The sequence below is a fragment of the Protopterus annectens genome, chromosome 7.part0 (genome assembly GCF_019279795.1).
Source record: "Protopterus annectens isolate FY-2018-M chromosome 7.part0, PAN1.0, whole genome shotgun sequence".
Classification (NCBI taxonomy): domain Eukaryota; kingdom Metazoa; phylum Chordata; order Ceratodontiformes; family Protopteridae; genus Protopterus; species Protopterus annectens.
Window position 1 is genome coordinate 1,995,813,181 of NC_056739.1, and position 12,620 is coordinate 1,995,825,800.

A 12,620-nucleotide genomic window follows, 5' to 3' on the forward strand; every position below is an offset into this window, starting at 1 on the left:
GATGACCTAGAGGAATGAGACCTTGGCTCCGTTCAGACAGCAGGGGAGATCCTGGAGCGAATGAGCGGAGCCAAGAGAAGGTGACCTAGACCTCTTTCTGGTTGTCGGCTCAAGATCTTGTCGTCGATAACCTCGGCTCGGGAAGCCACAGAAACTGTGGACTGAGTCTTATCGGCTCCAGCCAGAGCCGATAAAGGCAAAGGTTGAACAACCTGAGGTCTCGGCTCAGAAGCGGAGCGAAGACCTCGATGCCTTAGAGGGCTTCCCTGTTGAAACTGACAGGGAATCCTCTGGTTTAACAAGCCTCTCAGAATCAACTTGTTTTCTCTCCTGCAGGACCCTGGGGCTGAAGCCATGGCACACAGCACAGAGTCCTGTAAATGCAAAAACCCCAGACAATAGACACAAGAAGTGTGGCGTCTGTCAGAGACATTTTCTGACAGCACGCATCACACTTCTTGAATCAAGACCTTTGCTTCCTTTGACATTTTCCTAACTGACAGGTGTACACTAACACACACCCAAACACACAGTTATACCCTGTCAGAAAAATTATTAATACTAAAAATAATAACAATTTTAGTAAAATACTAATAATTAAGCACAAAAAGTTAAAGTAACTACACAAACACACCTAGGAAGGAAGGCCAAAGGCCCAAGGGAAGAACCAACGGTTCTTTTAATAAGGAAAAAATAGGGTCGGGAGATCTATATCCTACACTAATTTAGGAAGAATTAAAGTTAAAAGGGGAAAAAAAGAGTAACTTTTTGTATAAAAAGCTAACACTCACCAGGAACCGGTAGAAGCAACCAACCTCGAAGCTGTAGCGGCAAATGAGATCTGGGGTAACTCTCGCCTAGCATTGTGGGATATAAGGGGAGCCGGGCGGTGGAACCAACTCGAGCTTTTAGAGTGGCTGGAGCCGAGGTCGGCTCCGAACCCATCCAGCAAGAATGAAGGCGAGATAGACAACTTAACATCTACAGTTAGCAATTTCGACATCGAAGAGCATAATAAGAAATGTTTATGCAAATTAAGCCAAATAGCAATAGCGTAGTGGTACAGCCTTTGCACAAAGAGAAGGCATTCCCGGTTCTAGTCCCACCACTCCCCTTTCTATTTTATGTTTTAAATTAGTATATAAAACAATTCCTGACATATATGAATGAAATTTTAGTAAAAAGCATTGAAATGGCCTATGTATTAGTGAACAAAATGTATATATATAAATATAAGAAGCTGAGCAGCATTAAGGATATTGACATATAATTGCCCATAGCTAAGCAGCATTGTACCCAGCGCAATATAGCTGCCCATAGCTAAGCAGCGTTGTACCCAGCACAATATAGTTGCCCATAGCTAAGCAGCGCTTTACCTAAAGCAATAGGTTTGCGCGGAGCTGCACACCGCACTTACCAGCGCACCATCAGGCAACGTGGAGCAACGTAGAGCAAAGTCGCCTAAACACAGCCACACCCCCTAGCCTGTATGGACAGTAGTAAAATAAAAAGCAATGACAAGGCTCGAACCCGGGACACTGTGCACCATAATCAAAGTACTGAACCACTAAACCATGACAGCTTAGCATAAACATGCACTGCAGGGTGAGTTTCAAGGGACGGAGTACAAAGCGGAGGCTTGGAACCGGTTAGCTCATGATCTCACCAGTGCCACAGGCGTCCCTCGGACTGGTGAGCAGGTCCGTCACCACCATGCAGACCTGAAGAGATGGAAGCAGGACTGACTGAACCGATGGATACAGGAGGCCCGTGACATGCAAGATGCCCCTCTACTGAGTAGGTAGCCATGGAATGAAGTATGTAAGAAATGCTACTGTAGTCTATATAATGGATAGATATCCCTTCATTTACTTCACAGTTGCAGGTGTCCGTGCTGTGAATCGGCAAGCCTATGCAGATAGGCTGCTAAGGCTGCGCCACCAGGCAGGTTAGTAATTATTCTGCATGTATTATTATATAAAATAGGTGAAAGAGCCTGAAAAAGAGTGTTGTAACCCATTAATAAAGGTCTAATAAGTCTGGAATAAAAGTATTCTGCATGCACCAAAACATGAAATGAATGAGAGAGCCACTACAAAAGTGTGTAATGTAATTAATAAAGGTATAATTCCTGGACTGTGTCTGTGTCACTTTCTTTGATATGTCGTTGTACCCTTGCATTATGGAAATAGTACAGTTGTATTAAGTGTTGTCAATCCACACTTGGGTAGGTCCATATAAAGTGGATGAAGGGAATGCCAGTAGCTCTTAAGCATATATACAGTCCTCAACTGTTGGTTCATGGCTAGCATGTACAGGTTAATCTGGCACATGAGTAGCTTGTGATTGTGTTCCCCAGAAATGTCAGTGTGCTGCTAGAAATGTAGGGGTCTGTTTAAATGTAGCTGATAATGTCACCTGAAGTCAGCCAGATATGTAGATATATGAATATAAATGAAATATATAAATACGTAGCAGTAACATCTGCATCTTGAACAGTTTGTATGTCAGATACAGGTCAGGTATATAAACAGCTATCAAAACCCATTTCACAATTTAATGGACACTGCCTAATGTAATAATACATGTAGGGGATATATACCTGCAGTCAGTAGGAATGTACAGTAAAGTTATAAGTATATATAAGTTGTTAATGGAGTGATCTTTTTACACCCTACTTTATGGTCATAAGTAATGCCATTCCACACCTAAATGGGTATGTGTAATCTGAAAAACTTTGTTGGGACATATGTCCTATTGGTTTATAAATATCTGCATGTACTTTGATGCATGTGCCCTGTTCACATACCACAATCTTGGTGGCCTGTTGCCACCAATCAACCCTGCATGCTGTTGGAATGTCCACTGTTGTTCTAAATATGCATGTGTTATGCTTGCTGTCTAACTGTTGGAATTCTTGTGTGTTGGGTTAATGGGAATACTACTGCATGCTGTTACAACTAATTTGGAATGCTGTTGTCGGTTACTAACCCATATTGTCATTAAATCCTGCTAAACATAGAACGTATGGGAAGGCCGGTCTCAGTGGACCCTCCTCTCCCACCTCAGCTGGCAATGGCACCTGGCACCATCATGTCCGGTGCCCAGCCTGGGACCTCCTCCTCCGGTGGCCCTGTGCCACCTTCGGGTGGAAGTGCTGCAGGGGATGGGGCTCACCCCCCCCCCCCCGTGAAAGCATGGCTGGAGGAGGGCCACCTATCACCATCCGAACGGTCCAGGCTGTGGTGCGTAGGGAGATCAAGTGTTCGGTCGCTGATCCTCTACGCCAGCTCAAGGCACGAATGGTGCGACTCACGGGTGAGCCTGCCCTTCCTACTCAGCCCCCAGCACAGCCACCCACTGGGCTGTGAAGGTGCAGTGGTGACTGCCCATAGGTGGGGATCTCAGTTCCACTGTTGCCATCTGTGGGCTCAGGGGCTTGTGATATCCAAATATCCGTCCCAGTCAATTGTGTTCACCCACTACATGTGTCATATTCCGCCCCTGTATGCGTCTTGTTTGTCTTGTCTGTTTACCTCCCCAACCTACCTCCCATTCCACTCTCACCTGAAAAAAAAAAAAAGGGCAATCTGTTACAAAAAAATTACGCCCCATACATAGCTGCCCATTTCGCACACATGTCCGCTGGACATGTAAACTGATAATTATAATTGGCAGTACAACATACTTTGTTGCCCTCACCCCTCTCTCAGGGGTGGAAGGTTTCAAATTTCACTCCAAATTTCTAACATATACACAGCTGTTGCTGGTAAAGAAATGGGCAGCTATGGACCTTCCCTACACCCGTCCTGCACATCCCGAGCTGGTTTCCCTACTGTCTTTCCCTCTTTGTGCCCCCTTTCTCACCACTTTCCTATCTCCCCGTTTTCTTTTCTTTCAAAGAAATTAGCGCGGGGGTTAGTGGGAGTAAGCACTTTTAAGCAGTAGTTAGCGGGTGTGCGCTTGTGTGTGCTTAGCTAAGTATCGCTAAGTGTCACGCAAACCCACTTACAACTGCTTAAAAGTGCCTTAGTCACTCTGCATGGCAGGGCCCTTTTTCTGCTGATCAGCAAAATAAAACACCTCTGTCAGTCTTGAACCCCGGACCTTGGACACACTACACTGCATGAAGTACTACTAAGCTACAGTAGGCATACAACAAGTTGGTGCTGTAATAACTATATCATGCATTACAGCTGTAATAAATATATCATGCATTACAATGCGTGAATGTAAAGGGAAAATAGGAATGCCATCACACAAATCTTGTTCTGTGGATCTTTACCAGCAGTTGTTGTGGAATTGCATGACATGACTGTGAAAAGAGAACCAGCCATTCTAGCAGGAAAAAGAAGTTATGTACCTACCATAACGTTCCATGTTAGTTGTCTTCTTCTCGCCTACTTTCTTGCTGGTTGGGTTCAGAGCCGATCATCGGCTCCGACTCGGCCATCTTCAAAAGCTCGAGAGCCACTTACTGGCTCGAGCCCCCCCCCCCCATATCCCATGATGCCTGGCGCTAGATACCCAGATCTCATTTGGTAAGTCTAACTGCAGACATAATAATAAAGGAATCCCATCCTAGAATGCATAAATCCTACTGGGGAGACTACTAAGCAGAAAGAAATAGCCAGAGAAGACTCAGCCAGTGCAAAATCAAGAAGAACTCTTCTCGGTCCACTAGGATAGGGGGATGGAGGGTGGGACGCAAGAAAGAAGGCGAGAAGAAGACAACTAACATGGAACGTTATGGTAGGTACATAACTTCTTTATGTTAAGTTGTCTATCTCGCCTTCATTCTTGCTGGTTGGGACAGCGTCCCTAGCACCTAAAATCCTGGGTGGCTCATCGGAAAAGACTCTTCAAAACAGTGGAACCAAAGTCAGCTCTGCTCCTGGAAACCAAATCCAAATTGTAATGCGAAATGAAAGTATGTGGGTTGGCCCATGTAGCCGCAGCACAAATAGATTCCCTGGGCAACCTAGCCTGAAAAGCCACCGAAGTGGCTAAAGCTCTGGTGGAGTTACCTTTTGATTTGACTGGTAATTCTTTATTCCTGAGTTGGTATATGAATGTGATGACAGAAGACAACCACCTGGATAAGGTTACCTTGGAGACCAGAAGACCTTGTTTACCTACTGCATAAGACAGGAACAGTTGATCTGATCTTCTAATGTCTTTGGTTCTATGTAAATAAAATCGTAGCTGCCTGTGAACATCTAACTGATGCAACTTATATTCCGTCCTGTTGGAGTGGTTAGGGAAAAAAACAGGAAGGTCTATGGACTGATTCAAGTTGCTCTCTGAAGAGACCTTAGGAAGGAAGGAAGGATTAGTCCTAAGAGCAACCCTGTCATTGTGGAACACAAGGTATGGGGGACGGATAGAAAGAGCCTGTAGTTCCGAAACCCTTCTGGCTGAAGTAATAGCTACCAGAAAAAGGGTTTTCCAAGATAAGAACTTCAGTGAACAAGAAGCTGCAGGTTCGAAAGGGGGCAAAATTAACGAAGCTAAAATCAAATTTAGATCCCACGGTGGTGGAGGATCTCTCACTGGGGGCCTGAGCAGAGTGGTTCCTTTGAGAAAAGCTTTACACAGCTTATGGGACATGATATTGTTTTACGACAGGCCAATGTGAAAATTTGAAATTGCCTCTAATTGTAGCGGAACCCGCATGGAAGAGCTCCACGAGAAATTCCAAAATGGAGTGTATGGGGGCTGAAAAGGGGTCTATATTTTTTGCCTCTGCCCAGGAAAAAAAACGTTTCCACTTACTAGCGTAAGTTTTTCTGGTCGTAGACTTGTGTGATGACAAAAGGATTTTGCTCACAGAGGGGGCGATATCTGGGAGCCTGGCTAAGGTTGGAAGTGGAGCAACCAAGCTGTGAGCTAGAGAGAGTGCAGGGATTGGTGCAGCCCACCTGATTGATGAATCAAAAGGTCTGGAACTAGGTTCAGAGTCCAAGGCTGTTCGAGAAGATAGCAATGCAGGAATGGAAACCATATTTGTCAAGGCCAGTAAGGAGCAATGAGGATCATTTTGCAACCCAAAACGGTAGCCTTCTGAATTAGCTTCGGTATGAGGGGGGAAAAAGGGAATGCATAAAGAAGTCCCTGGGGCCAATCGTGGACTAGAGCGTCTCTGGGGGAATGCATGGAAAGTGGAAGGAGGGAGAAGAAATTGCTGCACTTGCTGTTGAAGGGAGTTGCAAAAAGGTTGCAGCAAGGTTGGCCCCATTTGCGGAAGATTTGGTCCGCAACAACCTGGTTCAGAGACCACTCATGAGGCATGAAAATTGCTCTACTCAGTCTGTCTGCTATGAAGTTGGACCTCCCAGGGATGTGCGTTGCAATCAGAAACCGTTGGGAAGAGATCGCCCACTGCCAGAGTCTGAGTGCTTCTCGACATAGGGGCTAGGACCTGGTTCCGCCCTGCTTGTTGATGTACTACACTACAGACATATTGTCCGTTTGAACTGCAATGGTCCCGGTAGGAAGAAAGTCGTGAAGAGCCTGCAACGCTAAGAGCACGGCCCTCATCTCCAAAACATTTATGTGCAGAAGATACTCGTGAGGTTGCCAGGTGCCTTGGACTGTTCTGCCCTGATAATGCCCCCCCACCCGATCAGGGAGGCATCTGTGGTCACTGTAGCCACTGGAGGGGGGAGAACAAATGGTCTGCCGTGGAGCACTGATGTGGAGACCATCCACCATGCAAGTTGCTTCTTGCATGCCTGAGTGATCATAATCATGTAAGACATAGAAAGTTGCTGGAAGGACCACTGGGTGAAAAGAAGCCACTGGAGAATCCTCATGTGAAAGCGAGCTAGAGGGACAAGTACTATCGCTGCTGCTATGAGACCTAGCGTTTGAAGGACAAACCTGGCTTGAATCCTTTTGCATGCTAATAAAACTTTGACATGCTGATGAATTACTAACACCCTGTCTGGTGGGAGGCTTGCTAACATGTCTTTGGTATTTAAATTTGCGCCTATAAAAGTATAGATTGACAGGGTGACAATGCAGACTTTTCGAAATTTATTGTGATACCTAGCCTGGAGCAAGTGTCGATGGTGGAGTCTCTGGCTCGCAGGAGGTGATGTCTGGTGGTAGCAGCGAGGAGCCAGTCGTCAAGATATGGAAACACCTGGAATCCTTGCCGTCTCAGGTGAGCGGTAACTACTGCCATACATTTGGTAAACACCCTGGGGGCTGCGGTGAGACCAAACGGCAGAACTCTGAACTGATAACGGCTGGCTCCCAGCCGGAAGCGAAGGAATCTTCGGGAGCGTCTGTCAATTTTGATGTGGTAGTACGCATCCTGAAGATCTATGGAGCACATCCAATTGTCCTGACCCAGAAAGGGTAAAATGGACTGAAGCGTGACCATCCAGAACTTCGTTCTTTGTATAGACTTGTTTAGTCTGCTGAGATCCAAAATGGGTCTCCAGTCCCTTGTCTTTTTTGGTACCAAAAAGAACCTTGAGTAAATTCCGGATCCTTGTTGGTCTGCTGGGACTTGCTGGATGGCCCTTTTTCTTAGCAGTTTTGAGACTTCTTGCACTGCTTGGTCCCTTAGATTGGGTGGAACATCTGGAAGGAACTTGTTTGACCTTGGGGGGGGGCCAATGAAGGGAATTCTGTAGCCTCCGGATAAGATGAACTGTACCCATTTGTTTTGTGTTATATCTTGCCAGGCTCTTGGGTACAGCGATAATCTTCCCCCGACTGCATCCAGAGGTGAGCAGCTGGGCAACCCTTCAAGGATGCTGGAAGGTCTTGTCAGAGAAAGATTCTCTGCTGCCCTGGTTTTGTGGACCCCCTCTGACATGAGGGCGGCGTCTGTTATTGTTCCCTCCTCTGCCCCTGGAGGGAAACTCACCACGTTTGTCCGGTAAGGCTCTTTGGGATTTCCAGAACCACATTTTTCCACTCTTCTGACCCTTAGGATATGGTCTGGAAGGAGTGGAAAAATGGACTCCTACGGCAGAGAGAGAGTCTTGCCTTCCTGCTCAGACCTGGTAAGGGTATCTTTCACCTGTGATCCGAAGAGAGAGGAACCATCAAAAGGGGTGTTGGTGAAAGACGCTCTGCAAGGTTCCGCAAAGTTACATAGCCGCATCCAAGTGTGCCTCCTTAGGGCCACGCCTGTGCCTGCGGCTCTACTCACACCATCCGCTGCATACGAAATGAGCCTCATGGAGGAGTTTACCACTGAATTAAGAGTCGCCAGCTGGGAGGCTGCCTTAGCCTAGGCCCCCCTCAGCTGATGGATCTTGGAGGGTATCTCCAAGCTCTTTCAGGAGATCCCTCTGAAGACGGGTAAAGTGGCACAGGTAATTCAGGGACCGCATAGCAAAGGTCGCTGAAGAGAACATCCGCTTCCCATATCTGTCCATCGCCCTGGACTCCTTGTTAGGGGGATGGACAGATGAAGAAGTTTCAGCCAACTCCTTCTTTGTGGCCGCTGCTACCACCATGGCATCAACAGGGACACCCTTGGTCAAGAACTGTTTGTCCTGCGGGGCAGTAATGAGCTTGGCAGGTCTTCTAGGGGTCGGTTCCACTGTGTCTGGAGCCGTCCACGCCTTCCGAGCCACCACAGACATCAGTGGGTCGAAAGGCGGAGACACCCAGGAGGTGGAAGGTCGGGATCCAAACGTGTCCAGGAATACCGACTCATCCTCAGAAGGGCTTAGGGTAGTCCAGTTCCCCCTCTGCCTAAGCATCTCAAGGATGTCTGAGAAAGAACATCTTCAGAGGGGGATCTTGGGGAACCTTCAGACTCCTCTAAGTCGGTATCCAATGTGACAGACTCGGGGGAGTCAACATGCTCCTTTTACATTTCCTCTTGCAAGGTGGCTCCTCTGAATGATCAGGGGAGGCCTCGGAAGAGGAGGATACACCCAAGGGGGTGTCCTGGAATGCTGGATCCCCATGCTTGGGGTCTGGAAGAGGGGCAGAGGCTGATGCAGGCACCCTAGGGGGAGGAGCCAATGGTGTCTATCGTGGGACTGACTCAGGGGCCAGTACACTCATCACTTTGAAAGTGTCCCTGCCCGGACGCAGAGAAGGCTCAGGCTCCGAAGAAACCAGAAGCCCTCCCCGCACCGAGGAGGACGGCTCCGAGGCAGATGTGGGAGCCGAGCTCACCTGAGCCGAAGCATCGAGAGGGAGAGCGGGGTCGGACAAGGGTCCAATGCCACTCGCCCCCTTGGAGCTGACGAGGGAGTCTCGGCGCCCAGATCTCTCCAGGGAAGGTACCATGGAAGAGATTGGAGCTGACGACGGAACCGAAAGAGAGGGCATCGGCGCTGATGGTTCCACGACTCGAACCTCAACGAGCTCCGGCTCCAAGCTCAAAGGATGAGTCGGAGGAGGAATATCGACAGCTGTGGACGGAGCCGAATCCTGATGAGGAGGGCTGGACAACATTTTGGCTAGGGCCTGCGATTTAACAGTCTACTGACCACTCTTTCCAAGTCATGGCCCGAAAGTCTAGAGGACCGAGAAGAGTGGGATGATCGATGACTCCGCTCCAATTGGAGCAGGGGTGACTTCGGAGCCGAACGTATCGACTCCAAAGAAGGAGACCTGGATCTCTTTCGACTCTCAGCCCTTGGGGTTTAAGCATACCCCTCAGGATCAATTTATTTTTGTGCTCCTGCAGGACTCTTGGACTGAAAGCATGGCAGATCGAGCAAGAGTCCTGCAGGTGCAGACAATAAACACAAGAAGTGTGACCATCTGTTAGAGACATCATCTGACAGCATGAGTCACACTTCTTGAATCCGGACAGTTTAGGATCCTTAGACATCATGGAGGAAAGCCAAGGACAAAAACACACACAGATAGGTTAAAGTAACCAATCAGTAAAATATAACACACTACAGTTACCACAACCCACTACAACAAAAACTATCACTAAACTCTAACAGATATTAATAGAAGAATTTATTTATTTTTTTTTTTTTGAAAAGAGATAGAGTGAAAGGTTAACCTGTAAAATGGAAAAACCTTTCTGAGGAAAGGGAGGAAGGGGGGGAAGGGAAACTCTCTAACTTAAACGAGTTTCTTGGGAAAAGTTAACAGATCTAGAGAAGAAACTAGCTACAATACAAAAGTCTAAACTAACGACTAATTCTACACTAAATATTACAGTTTTTAGAAGAAAAATACAATAATAACAAAGCTTTATACGACCTGAGCCAGTAGAACAGAACAACCTCGCAGCAGAAGTGTTAAACGAGATCTGGGTATCTAGCGCCAGGCATCATGGGATATAGGGGGGGGGGCCTCGAGCCAGTAAGCAGCTCTCGAGCTTTTGAAGATGGCCGAGTCGGAGCCGGGGATCGGCTCCGAGCCCAACAAGCAAGAATGAGGGCGAGATAGACAACTTAACATATAATGTTACAGTAGCACTTTACAAACCCCACACAGTATCAGAGCAGGATAAACACTGGCATATTTGAACAGGGCAGAGGCCATACTTCCCAACTGTGACTGCTTGTCAGGGATGTCCCTGATTCGTAAACAAATGTTAGCTGTGTCCCGCTGAATCCCTCTGAAAAGTACTGACGTTAAGCAGAAAAGTGGGGAATTACACTTAATGAATAATGTCAATAAGTAAGAGTAGACACTGCTTGCACGTCAGAAAAGGTGTATTAATACATATGCTCTGATTCTCTCACAGTCTCAACTTAATGTCTGTAATATATTATAGGTGTACCTCACTTATATGTACCTTTCCCTGAGGCTGTTCAAATATATACCTGAGTGTATCAGAGGCCTGGCAGAGGCAGAAACACACAGGCATACAGCTTTTCTGCTGTTACACACTCTGCAAATAGCTTTGGAAGGAGTCCCACAAGCATACCCTTATGTAGGAGTACAACACAGAAATATCAAAGGTTGTAGCCATGTACTGGTAGCAACCAACTGTGACAATGCCATTGTTCCAGTGCTGAAAAGACTGGTGTGGTGCACAGACAAAGAATAACAGGCTAACCTCTGGCTACCATCTGGATATGTCCACAGGTGGGAGCTACGCAGACAGACTACTTGCCTTGATAGACTAACAGGTACACAGCAACCTTGTATGTTCAGCAAGATAAATATCACACAATAATAAATAATGCTCTCTGTACTTCTGCACCCCTACCCAAAAGAACAATATACCTGTGTATTCAGGCTCTACCAAGGATGTAGGTAGGCATACTCAGTACTGAAATTTGTCCAGTTGTCTTGAGCAGCCTGTGCTAATGTCAACACAAAAAAAAATACAAACCGTTCAGAAGTGAGTAAATAAGAAGTTATGTACCTACCATAACATTCCATGTTAGTTGTCTTCTTCTCGCCTTCTTTCTTGCTGGCTGGGTTCGGAGCCGATCTTCGGCTTCGACTCGGCCATTTTCTAAAGCTCGAGAGCTACTTACTGGCTCGAGGCCTCCCTATATCCCACAATGCCTGGCGCTAGATCCCCAGATCTCGTTTGGATAACCTAACACCATCACAATACAAGAGGACAACCGTCCCAATAGCAAGACTTCAGCTATAGGGCTAAAGAAAAGGTAGAGGACATAAATCGGTTAAGGCTCAGCCAGTGACAAGACTCATAGGAAAACTCTTTAGGCTAGGGGGATGGAGGGTGGGACGCAAGAAAGAAGGTGAGAAGAAGACAACTAACATGGAACGTTATGGTAGGTACATAACTTCTTAATGTTAAGTTGTCTCTCTTGCCTTCATTCTTGCTGGTTTGGGACAGCGTCCCTAGCACCTCAGTCCTGGGTGGCTCATCGGAACAGACTCTTGAGCACAGTGGAACCAAAATCAGCAATATTCCTAGAGGCCACATCCAATTTATAATGTGAAATGAAGGTATGAGGGGTGGCCCATGTGGCCGCCGCACAAATGGCTTCCATTGGTAGTCTTTCTTGAAAGGCTACTGACGTAGCTAAAGCCCTAGTAGAGTGGCCTTTAGGTTTAGCAGGGAGTTCTTTATTTCTCAACTGATAAACAAGGGTAATAATAGAGGACAACCACCTGGATAAGGTTACTTTAGACACTGGTCGACCCTGCTTACCCTCCGCATAGGACAGGAAGAGTTGGTCTGATTTCCTTATTTGCTCAGTCCTATGCAAATAGAAACGTAATTGCCTATGAACATCCAACTGGTGTAATTTGTGTTCAGCCTTGTTGGAATAATTTGGGAAAAAAACTGGCAGATCAATGGATTGATTCAAATTATTTTTGGAGGGGACCTTAGGAAGGAACGAAGGATTAGTCTTGAGTGAAACCCTATCCTTATGGAAAATTAGGTAAGGAGGACGAACACATAGGGCTTGAAGTTCAGAAACTCTCCTCGCTGAAGTAATGGCCACCAAAAAGAGGGATTTCCAAGACAGCAATTTCAAGGAACAGGAAGCTGCCGGTTCAAAAGGAGGCAGTATCAAGGAAGCTCGGATCAAATTCAAGTCCCACGGAGGCGGGGGATCTCTCACTGGAGGCCTGAGCAAGATTGTTCCTTTAAGAAAGGCTTTGCAAAGCTTATGGACATGATGCTGGTTTCTGACAGGCCCATATGGAAATTACAGATTGCCGCTAATTGAACCCTAATGGTG

At 46.7% G+C, this 12,620-nt stretch overlaps 1 protein-coding gene across 3 annotated transcripts in view; it reads right to left on the reverse strand.

Annotated features, from left to right (window-relative positions):
• The window catches only part of HMCES (5-hydroxymethylcytosine binding, ES cell specific), a 749,892-nt gene that overhangs the window by 30,455 nt on the left and 706,817 nt on the right, over positions 1–12,620 (reverse strand). The window lies entirely within an intron of this gene.